This window comes from Pseudorasbora parva, chromosome 25, assembly GCF_024679245.1.
Source record: "Pseudorasbora parva isolate DD20220531a chromosome 25, ASM2467924v1, whole genome shotgun sequence".
NCBI classification, from domain to species: domain Eukaryota; kingdom Metazoa; phylum Chordata; class Actinopteri; order Cypriniformes; family Gobionidae; genus Pseudorasbora; species Pseudorasbora parva.
Genome location: NC_090196.1, coordinates 28,960,504 through 28,972,643, shown reverse-complemented (window position 1 = coordinate 28,972,643; position 12,140 = coordinate 28,960,504). Strand labels below are relative to the sequence as shown.

The following is a 12,140-nucleotide window of genomic DNA, read 5'->3' as shown; positions in this document are numbered from 1 at the left end:
AGGGCCTAATAGAGCGTTTTTTATCACTTCATTTGAGTGCGAGAAAGGGAACCAAATCATTGTCGGTGGTTATAAAATGACTCATTTCCCAGTGCCTGATATTCTTCAGGAAAAACATGGTTTGTAGGTGCGAACTTTGAAGATTGTCCAAGTGAAAATGGCCTCGTTGTTAATGGGTAATATATCCTTTTAAATGTAACCGTGAATATCTGAGTAGTGTAATTGTGACTCGAAACCTTTTGATTGCAATTAATTACGTTTTTGTCTGGCGTTATGAACCCGTTTCTATCGTGCCACGACCCCTGCGCAGTGACTGTGTCGGCTGGCCTCACCTCATTTAACAGGTTTTGTTCTAGCTGTGTATAGATTTTAACTGCACTCATGATGGCATTAGTTATTGCATTCTTTACAATACATTTACCATGGCAGCCACATTTTCCACTCAGATGCTACGGTTATTGTTAATTTTGTAAAATCAACCTTGATATGTGCTTTTTTTTGATGTCTTGCCTCCATTTTATTGTGATAAACCGATATATTTTTATAAATTATTGGACAAAATTATACTTTTTAAAATTGTATTTCTTTTTTTCAATTGGCCTGTAATTTAGTACAATTTTTATCATTTTTCGGTCTATCATTTGTTAGTTATATGATTTAACAATTATTTATATATATATATTATTATTATTTTTATTTTATTTTATTTTTTGTTTAAAGTTAAACAGTTTTCATTTCTCAACATAATTTTTTTTTTCATGAATTACTCATAAGTTTTTGCTAACTGACTTTTTAATGTAAGACTTCGTATAAGGTTCACTCTTATTACTTATGAGTGGAAGAAAGTGTCTAGGCCTACTTCATGTGTGTCTGTTCTGTTGTAGTTTGTCTTCAGTAAGCTTGAGAGTTTTTTTAAGGGTAGTATTAGTTTTTTAAATGATATTGAAAATGGTGGTGAGAATTATGACATTTTAAAGGTATCAGAAAATCATAAAAACCTAATTTAAAGCAAAAATTACCATCGTGATACTGTTATCATGAAATAAAATGAAAGGTTTTGGTCAAATTACCCACCCCTATTTGAAAAATATGCTTTTTTTTTTACACTATTTGTGCATAATAAACAGAATTTATAGGACAGTTCGTGACACTTTTTGTTGCCAATTTGAAATGTCGGTAAGACTTTAAATCAGGGTCCAATTCTCCCTATTAACTAGCATGCACATAACTAAGATATCTGCTTTTTTTAACTTATAAAGTGGCATGCTACATCCTTAAAAACTACGTTACTAACTATTAATAAGCAGTAATTAGGAGTCAAGCACCCATTACCTCATCCCCATTTTATTGTCCGTAAGGCAAAAATCGCAAGCATGATCAGGATGAGGAAAAAAATAACTGTACTGATACTTTAGCTGCAACTAAGGTTACCATGATGCCGAGGGTCGTCTCAAGCGCTGTCGTAGTTTTCCGTTTGCAACTGTGCGCTCTGCAGGACAGACGCTATAAACCACCTCTTTTCCTTCCCCCCAGCCCCGACACGAAGTCCAGGCCCTCCAGTATCCCATCACCCCCTGCAACTATCCAAGCTGTTACGGCAGGCTGGGCCGCGAGCGTCTGTGCCAGGGCGCGGCAGGACCGGATCCGGCCGGTGGGCTTCTCTTCCTCCTCCTCCAAGCTGCCGCTTATGCTAAGCGCCTTGCCGTTAGCCGGAAGGACGGTTGAGTGAGGACAGGTTTGTCATTTTGAGAGTGAAGCGCTTAACTGTGTAATACCTAGTAAGCACGAGGAACAAGTCAAGCTGTCGTGTCTGAATTAAAAAAGTTTTGGCGCGGTGTTGAGATTCTGCAGAGGCACATTGCCAGCAGATGGTACGGCTCACATCCAGACCTGACCTGAGCTTTTAGCCCTTCACAAAATGAATTTGCAGCAACCGAAGGAAAATTTAATTGGGGGAGAGATTCAGTATGCTGCAGAATTTGATTATAAGACTGACAGGTTTATGTCCACAGATTTTAACAAGTTTCGCCTTTTAAACATACAAAAACAACAGCATTTTTGCATTCCCTTAAAAAATATATGAGCTTGTGCAAAACCCACCGCCACACTCCTGCGGTGTTGTGGGGTTGTTGCTATGTGGTTGCTAGGGTATTTGTAGTTTGTCCATGTAAAAAAAAAAAAAAAAACACTTCAGAGTGTCTACGATATTCAAGCTAGGGTCGCATTAGCTGTTTTGGAGGTTTGTAAAGGTTTGTGCTCTAGGCAGCTGGTTTGTTCTTTTTTTTGTATTTAATTTGGTTGCACCTTTAAAGTTTTACTAATAGGTCACAAAATGTAATATTTGGGAATTAAGACTTTTTTCATTGCAAGTTTATATCTCACAATTTAGAGGAATAATGTCAGGGTCAGGTACAAACTCGCAATCCTGGCTTGACTTATTCTTAGAATTGTGATATAAATTTGCAAATGTGAGGGGAAAAAATCTGAAATAAAATAGAAATGAAAATGTTATATATATGGCAGTGGCTATTCATACCAAGTGTTAATAGCAACTAGATTTTATTTACACTGCAAACAGCTGTAGATGCTATTTACTAAGTGAAAATAGTGATATATTTTAATTAAACCATATAAAAGTAGCAGTTCTTTGCAATATATGTAAATAGTAATAAGATGCTATTTATACTTTATTTTCACAGATTACATTTTTGTACATTAACAGGATAACAGTGTAAATTATTATATTTAGTTCAATTATTAAATGGAAAGTGCCACTAAAATTACTACACTGACCCCTAAGCCTACACAATAAATGCTTTTATTATTATTAAACATTTCGGTAGGCACTTTATTTCCACATTTAGAGCATTTTCTTAATTTTTATTGAAAGTAAATGCTTTTCTAATGGGATGGGAAAACGGAGAAGAGCAAGCTCTGCAAAAGGTGGATTCGAAACCGTGTAGATCGCGTCAAAACCTTTATCTGTTAGCTACACACTTTACTGATTGTGCCACTTGTGTGATTGTGAGATGGTTTTAAATATGTTTTGTGTACAAATAATACATGTTGGAAAGAATGTATAAACATGAAACTAAACTGTCAGTCAGGTGACCGTCTTAATGAGTGAGTCGTCGAGTCGATTCGTTAAAACGGCTGATTCATTCAAGAAGGAGGCAGTCATTGGCTGCGTCTGAATCCCCCATCAAGGCACGTCTGAATTTAATGTTAGCTTCACTTCCTGAGATACCTTCATCTGATCAATTTTTGAAGGCAGCATACATGTATTTTAACATAGATGTAAACGTATCTTGAACTTAATTTAAGTTAAATTTACAACTAATAAAATTGTGTGATTAAATTGCGATTAATCGCGAGTTAACTCATGACAATCATGCGATTAATCACGATTAATCGTTGTTGTTTTTTATCGGTTGACTGCCCTAGTCATAAATATAAAAAGCTCCACATTTCAGCATGTTTACTGCAGTATGATGACTGAGTTTCTCAGTGCGAGCGGCGCTCATTTGTTGTGATTTCTCCTCAGGAGGCTGCGTGAGCGTGTACAGAGTGAACTTATCGTCAGTTCATTACATATTATTCTGTTATCCACTATCGATCGCCACTTACAGTAAATGAATGCAGAATCATTCTTGCATCTTGGTGATTCCCTAGATGTTTTTGTGTTATTGACGTTTTAATCAGGATACTTAAAATTCTCTTTCACTTAAAAAAAATCTACACCCTTCAAAAAATCCCCTTGTCCAAGTGTTTGTCGAGCCCTGATATATACACCTATTAGCGGCTATTCCATCAACCGGGCGGCAGTGGCTCATTTAGGTTGTCTACAAACTGGAAGGTTGGTGGTTCGATCCCTAATTCCACCTCACCAAGGTGTCCATGAGCAACACGCCTAACAATCACATCCAAAATAAAAGTTTGTGTTTTCACTGATTTAAAATGTAAATGCCGTTGTCTAGTGGTCTGCTGATTTATTCCCGACGTTTCTCTTGGTCAGATTCTTGGTCAAGTATTTTGTTTGTACTTTGGTTATGTTTCAACCAAGTTAAACTGCAATGCTACATGCTAAAGTACTAATGCTAAAGTTTTGAAAAACCCTCTAGAACTTCCAGAAAACACTGGTTATGAAAATTAGACGTGACCTATTGAACCTATTGACTGTTCAGGCTTGTTTTCAATTACGTCACATTAACTAATGTGCCATCTACAGGACATTAACTGCGGCCCGTACCGATCTGTGTGACCTGTGCCGCTCACATTGAAAAGCAGCGTGGCGAGTCACCGCTGGTCCTTTGATATTTGTCAGATTCGGAAATAAGTACAGTACGAAAGTGTTTAAGACAAGGACAAGCTTTTCTGCTAAAGTACAGCTTTGGACTTTAAGTTTTGAGGCCAGAGCTTGAAAAAGGCTTGTCTGTTCACGGTTAATCTCCTGCTCTGTGTGTTTTTTGAGCTGAAGTGAGAGTCTGCCAGTGGAAGCTGAGAGGATTTTTTTCACCGCTCTATATCCTTTACATAATCCAGATCCTGTAGCTGTAAACGACTTCCTCTCAGATCAGCAATATTCAGGGACATGAAAATGGAAAGGTTTGTGTTTTTATGCACTGAAACAAAAGGACATTGCTGAGCTGTTCCAAAATCATCTGTAGACGGCCTGGAGCAGCGGCACAGAACTTTCATGTCAAAGTCAAGTGAGAGGGAGAGAGACACACACACAGGCGCACGCACAAACATATAAATACATACACACACAAACATATACATACACACATACATACATACATACATACATACATACATACATACATACATACATATATATATATATACACGCACAAAATGCATACACATACAGACAAACACAAACATACACACTCAAATGCGCGTATACACACACAAACATATATACATACACACACACACACACACACAAACATACACAAACAAAACCATAAATACACACTCATACACACAAAACACACACAAACAAACGAATGCATACACACACGCACTCACTCATACAAACATGTACAAAAAACACACACACACACAAACACATACAGACAAACACACACACACACACACACACACACACACACACACACACACACACACACACACACACACACACATATATACAGAAATACACACTCATACAATCAAACACCCACAAAACACACACATAAACATATTCATACATAAATACATGCATACACACGCACACACAAACACATACATACACTCTTATACAAACAAACACGCACATAGAGACAAACACACACAAGCGCATACACACACAAAACAAATACACACACACAACATGTATACCTACACACTCATACACACAAAACACACACAAACAAACGCATGCATACACACACACAAATATACACACCAACACACACACACACACACACACTCACTCATACAAACATGTACAAAAAAACACACACACACACACACAAACACATACAGACAAACACACACAAAAATATATACAGAAATACACACTCATACAACCAAACACCCACAAAACACACACACACAAACATATTCATACATAAATACATGCATACACACACAAACACATACATACACTCTTATACAAACAAACACGCACATACAGACAAACACACACAAACGCATAAACACACAAAACACATAAATACACACACACACATACAGACAAATATATACACGAACACACACAAACGCATACATACACACTTACTTGTACAAACAAACACACATACACAAACACATACACACAAAGACATAAATACACAATCATACAAGCAAACACCCACAAAACCACACAAACATTCACACAAACGCATACATAAACCCACACTTACACACCTGCACTCACAGACAATGAGACGAAAATGAATGTCCTTTTTATATATGCACTATCTATATCCTCTGCACGTTTGAGGCCAAGTTCATAAGACAAGTGCACAATTAATGAAAAGTCTTTACATATCTGATCACAAACCAGGTGTGTCTATTACTGGGATTAGCCCTATATTATCAGTGCTAAATTGGTTATTAGACAATATTACAGATGTATCAGATATTCAACTGCATGCTCAGTTCCTGATTTTACTTTCATACGATCTTTCCTGTCATCCTGAGCGCAAATGATCTTTAAACACACAAATAAATCAGTGACACTAGTATTTAGTTGAATACTTGATTTTAGAATGTAATGTTTCTTTTTTTTATTTTGCCAAAATAGTATAGTATTTTAATATTTGTAAGTTATCGATATTGGTCAGCTTTTTCATATCGCAGCATTCATTAATCAAAGGTTAATTCTCTTTTGACTGGAGCTGCGATCCCAAAATTCCACTAAAAATGTACTTTCGTAATCTGATGAATATGATCAATATGAAAGATTAATGTAGATTTTATCCATTGAGCTAACATTTGAATGTTTAGTTAACGTTTTTAAGTTAATATTTTATGGAAATATCATATATGTATATAACTCGCACATTTCCAAATAAAACGGAATAATTCATCAAGTGCAAAATGTCAGGTGAGCATAAATTCGATAATTTATTGGATTACATAAAATTGGGCATTATAGTACCAGAGTGAGGTTAGATAGTTGGAGGAGAGGCCTTGAAAAATAAAAGGACTTGGCAACACTTTTTAATACACTGTAATCAACAAATCATCGACAATAACACTAGGATCATGAATTATGGACGCATAAAGGGATCATTTGATTTCATGTTATGAAAGGATCTTGTAGTGCGCACGAGGTTAAAGGCGTGTCCTCTCTCTCTCTCTCTCTCGACTCCCTCTCTCTCTCTCTCTCTCTCTCTCTCCAGAGTTTGTGATGGGAAACATCTGCAGCTGGAGTGAGTTTAAAATCCCTCTGGACCAGGACCAGGTTCTGTTTTCCGTGCGGGTTCTGGTTCTCTGTGAATGACAGGTCTGTCCACTGCAGACGCTGTCTGGCCGCTTACATGACTGCATTTCTCCAGTCGCTGCATTCCTGTGTCTGATATGAGAGGCTGTTATTACCTCTGCGCCTGAATGATTCAGAGCCTCTGAGGTTTTTTCCTCAGAAACTATCCCTTCGGCAATGAAGCACTTATGACATAAATATATACATAGCGTTTCCAGGGAGAATGCAAATACAGTCGTCGAGTAACTGGCACATGTAAACACGATAATTTCAGACAGGAACAATGCTATACTATCATCACTTCCTGATGGGACCAATTGGAAGTTATCAGGCTGAACAGGAAGTTGAGGGGCATTCCTGATGTTAGTGGAGATTTGCCCAAGTATATCCATACAATAAAAACTCCCATGACTTCAGTTTGTTGGCAATTGAATGTAAATGCCTGTATAATTTTTAAACTGCCATTTCTAGAAAAGCTAGCCTGACAAGCCAGACTCACATCATGATGTTTGGTCTGGAAACTCACCATTGACGGCTCAATCTGAGGGGCGGATAAACGGTTGTCTTTCAAACTCCCTCTGCACGCGATAGGATAGCGCTACAACCAACCAGAGCAACGAAGGTGAAGCAGAGCTCGCTGACTGATTAAACATTCGCCGTATCCGGTCGGCTAAACTCCGAACACATCTTCCTTTCTTAAGAATGACTTCAGTGCCGTTCTTTGTTCTTTTCTCAGAGAAAAGCTTAACTCCAAGTCTTCCAGAGTCGCGGTCAAAGCTGATTCGAAAGACCGCCGTTCGCCAGTTTCTGTGTTTACTAGAAGCACGTAAACGCAACTCGGCCGTCATTATGTTAAGCCCCGCCCACCGACTCTATACACGATGTGATTGGCCCGACCAGAGTTTGGCGTTTACAGCTCAGAAGTGTATTGAGAGTTGCTAGAGGACACTCGCAGCAGATTAGATTTGCTGCCTCTAGGGTGCTTCTAGATTTCTAGTCTATAGAAAAGCAGCAATATGGCAAAACCAAGAATTTCCCTGTCAACTTCCTGTTTTTGTTTGATCACTTCTAGTTTGTTTCCTCAGGAAGTGATCATTTAACATATTTTCCACATGGTAGGGTGTTAATGTCGTATCAAACATATATTTGTCAAGTATTTTTGAGTCTTTACTAGAAGGATAAGCTGTTCAACAACTTCCTGTTTAGTTTGAAGACTTCATTTAGCATATTTTCCACATGTTACCATTGGGCCACTGTCGTTGGTAACATCTATTTGTCAACGAGTGTTTTTGAGTTGACAGGAAGGGATGGATTAACATTTTCCCACAGTTTCAGCTGTGTGTGAACGTGTGTTAGCATGTGCTAGCATTAGTCTTTAAATGAAATGTTTTTGTCGGATGGAAGTCCAAACTCTAAATTATCTATAAAAGTATTTTTGGGTTGTCAGTGATGGTGTTTTGCTGCCTTTCAGGAAATTATATTTCAGAAAAATTGTCAAACTGTGTCAAATGATGTCAAACTGTGCGTGTTGTATGTGCGAAGCTACATATGATGTTATTTTGATCAGCTGAGAACTTGTGAGCTTTGAAAATGTGTAAAGATCTGCTTCAAGGAGATGCGGTTTTGATGCCTGGACCGAACTGATCTGCACTAACAAAGCAATTGCAATCAGGGTTCGTTTTAATCCAACCAAACCTCACACAAAAGTGTGACCACACCCTTACACATGCTACAGTGACTATTGAATGGTAATATTATGGATGTATGATTAGCATGGTACGGCAAAAAAATCCATGGTCTCACTTAGAAAAAAATAAGTACTACTATGGTATTTTGGGGATGGTTTTATGTGAACTGCAGAGTATTGCCATCAAATAGGATTATTGTACAATGGCAGGGCAACAGGACACAAGGTTATACTTTATATACCATGGTACTGAAGTTCATGTACCATGCATAGTACTTCCAATATGGCGCTACCATAATCTTTTGTTGTAAAACTCAACATCTTCGTAACATGGTCAGGATAAATATAGACCCACAATGGCTATGGTTTGTTGGCAAACTGATGGAAACGCTCCCACACACATTTTGTCTTCTCTTCAGATGTTTCTTGGCTTCACTGTCTCACATATGTTTTTGTTTTGCGTGTGTTCGAATATAGCATTAAATGAACGGTTTCTGTAACTGGCACTTTTCAGTAATTATGGTCTGACGATGTCTCATTCTCAGCACAAGAGTCCCACAGCCTGAGAGCAAATTACTGTCAGCGATCGGGCCCGTCGACACCAGATTATTGGTATTTGTAAAGCCATTATGAAGCCGGCCTCATTTAGCATGTTTCCAGAGGAATCGCCGCATTAATATCCGCGGACTCTCGCGCTGGCGGGTTTGACCCGCAGGTTTGAATTTTCTGCTCGGCGACTCTGGAAAACTCTTCCATATTTTCATTAGCCAAACAGTTTGACTCCTCCCCCCGCCACGGGTGTGACACGCGGTGGTAAACAGCATTATCTGGGATCTCAGTGGGATTTCGAATGCTGGTGTAATCCTGTCATTTCATTCATGGATACCTCCGGGGTTATTCTGGGATGCCGCTGTTCTATCTGCCCGCCTGTCCGCTCGTGCCTGCGAGGGAGATTGAATTCCCTAGGCTTGCTCACACACACACACACACACACACACACACACACACACACACACACACACACACACACACACACACACACACACACACATACCGTGATCACCTACTCATCTCCAGCGCTATCAGAGTGAAACAGAGACCCGTGCTGAACTGAACCTGCTTGTGCTGAGGATTATGTGGAGGCCGTGAACCCTTTTAACTGGTCAGGCCCACAGATGAGCTTTAGACCTGTGGAGGTACAGAGCCGGATCCTGACACTCCTGTGGGAATCCAGCAGTCATCGCCGTTTAGTGCAGGAGATGATCTTTTGAAGTCAAAACTGACTTTTAGTTATTTAATACATGTTAAATAAAAAAATTAATCTTTTAACAAAATGTACTGTCTGTATGTCCTGTTCATCGGTCTCTTTCTGTCTATCGTTCCATCTTTCTGTCTTTCTGCTCTGTCTGTCTGTCTGTCTTTCCATCTGTCTGTCTTTCCATCTGTCTGTCTGTCTTTCTGTTCTGTCTGTCTTTCCTTCTGTCTGTCTTTCTTTTCTGTCTGTCTGTCTTTCTGTTCTGTCTGTCTTTCTGTTCTGTCTGTCTGTCTGTCTTTCTGTTCTGTCTGTCTGTCTTTAGTTCTGTCTGTCTGTCTTTCTGTTCTGTCTGTCTTTCTGTTCTGTCTGTCTTTCCATCCGTCTGTCTGTTCTTTCTGTCTGTCTGTCTTTGCATCCATATATTTGTCTTTCTGTCTGTCTTCCCGTCTGTCTATCTGTCTTCCCGTCTGTCCATGTCTGTCTATCTCTCTGTCTTTCTATGTATCTTTCTATCTGTCTATATTGTTGCCTTTCCGTCTATCTGTTTGTCTTTCTGTCTGTCTTTCCATCCATTTGTCTGTCTGTCTGCCTGCTTGTCTTTCCATCTGTTTTTCTGTCTGTCTTTCCATCTATCTATTTGTCTTTCTGTCTGTCTATCTGTCTTTCAAAGTATCTTTCCATCCATCTATATTGTTGCCTTTCCATCTATCCTTCATCCTAGCCTTCTGCTAATCCTTCTTTCCGTCTGCCCTTCTGTCTCTCTGTCCTTCATTCTATCTATTTTTCTTTTGGCCCTTTGATCCCTCTATTTCTTTATCTATCTTTCAATCCGTCAATCTCCTAAACCTTCAAATTTCAAGGCTTGAATTTTTAGTTTGTCTTGACTTCATATTCAATTCAAACAGGAAATCTGCATTCTGTTTGCGACCTCCGTTCAAATTTAGGAACAGAATTAGTAATTAAAAGCCATTCTTAATTCAGCTCTGAATGGAGCAGCATCCTTATGATGAGTAGCATGTGGGATGGGATGTGGTCCAGTTAATATGACACTGGTAATAGTAGCATGCTAACCCTCCCTCCTCTCAATATTCTCCATGCAGGGGTCAAGTACTGACCTTTTTAAAGCGAAGACAGCGGTAGTATATTTCCGAACCATTAGCGTACCGCTGTGTGCCTTGAATGCTAATCGTGAAGAATGATGGCTTTTGCGTTGCTGTCCTCTCACTGTGAGTTCCTCTTATTTGTCACCCGCCCAGATCGTCGACCTTGTGTTTGCGCAGCTCTGTCTAATCCCCGGGGCTCTTTCCTGACGGCGTAACAGTCCACGCCGGGGGTTGGCCGTCTCCATGCCTGAAATCTTTCTAATAACTTTCTCTATCGCCGCACCGATCTCCCCCCAGAGCTGAATCTGTACCTTGCTGTAATAGAGTGCCGGCGAGCGTAGCGGTAATAAATGCTACACGATTTACCGGGATAAATATGGAGGAATGACTCTCACGTACAGTAAATGAAACTCCAGGTCATAAGTGGGAGGTGTGTGTCCTCTGCTAGGATATTTTTCCCTCTGTGTGAATCCTTGCTTAAAAAATCTCTAGTGTGTGGGTTAGTGTGTGTATATCCCATTGGCAGAAGACTTTAAGACGCTTGTGTCAGCACCAGAAGTGTGTGAGTGAGGGAACGAGATGCCTGCAAATTGCTTTGCATCTGAATTAAACATGTTGCTCGTTCACGCCTCACCGCGATGGACAGCGAAACACATTGCAGCTGGAGAAAATGACTTTTTAAGTGGAGTATTTATGAGATGCTATTGTATTCATTTGATTATAATAAAGCTGCCTGTGTGTGGAGGTGAATGGCAACTAGAAGGCAAGATGGCCCTCGTGTCTTTCTCCTCAAGCGCATGATGGCTTTTTACGATTCGTTTTCTGTAAGTGCTGATAGCTGTCTCGATGTGTAAAGACTGACTTAATAAAATGAGGTTTTATGGAAGTTTTTTTGTGGTAGATGCTTGAATGCTGGTTAATGGACAGGTCTTGCGGACCACAAGTGTCACGTGTGAGCAGGGATGAAGCTGAGAAAGAATCAAAGTGCATCATGAACAATTTAATAATGAATAACATCAAAAGTAAATACAAGAACAAGGGTATCCAAAACCAGGCAGGCGGGTAACAACTGGGGTCCGTTCTTCGCACCTCGCGTAATACATCCGAGATGATTTGACCGATCGCAGATCTTCTAATCGTGATAACTGATCTCTGGCT

The 12,140-nt window shown here is 39.4% G+C and overlaps 1 protein-coding gene across 5 annotated transcripts in view; it reads left to right on the top strand.

The window, feature by feature from the left end:
• plxnb2b (plexin b2b) overlaps positions 1–12,140 on the top strand; it is a 245,161-nt gene that overhangs the window by 80,592 nt on the left and 152,429 nt on the right. For 3 of the 5 annotated variants that reach the window (XM_067436860.1, XM_067436858.1, XM_067436859.1), the window contains one exon: positions 1,534–1,735. The exons of the other annotated variants lie outside the window; for them this stretch is intronic. The gene's annotated coding sequence lies outside the window, so the exon portion shown is untranslated. The remainder of the gene's footprint in view (positions 1–1,533; positions 1,736–12,140) is intronic. 5 annotated transcript variants of the gene reach the window in all.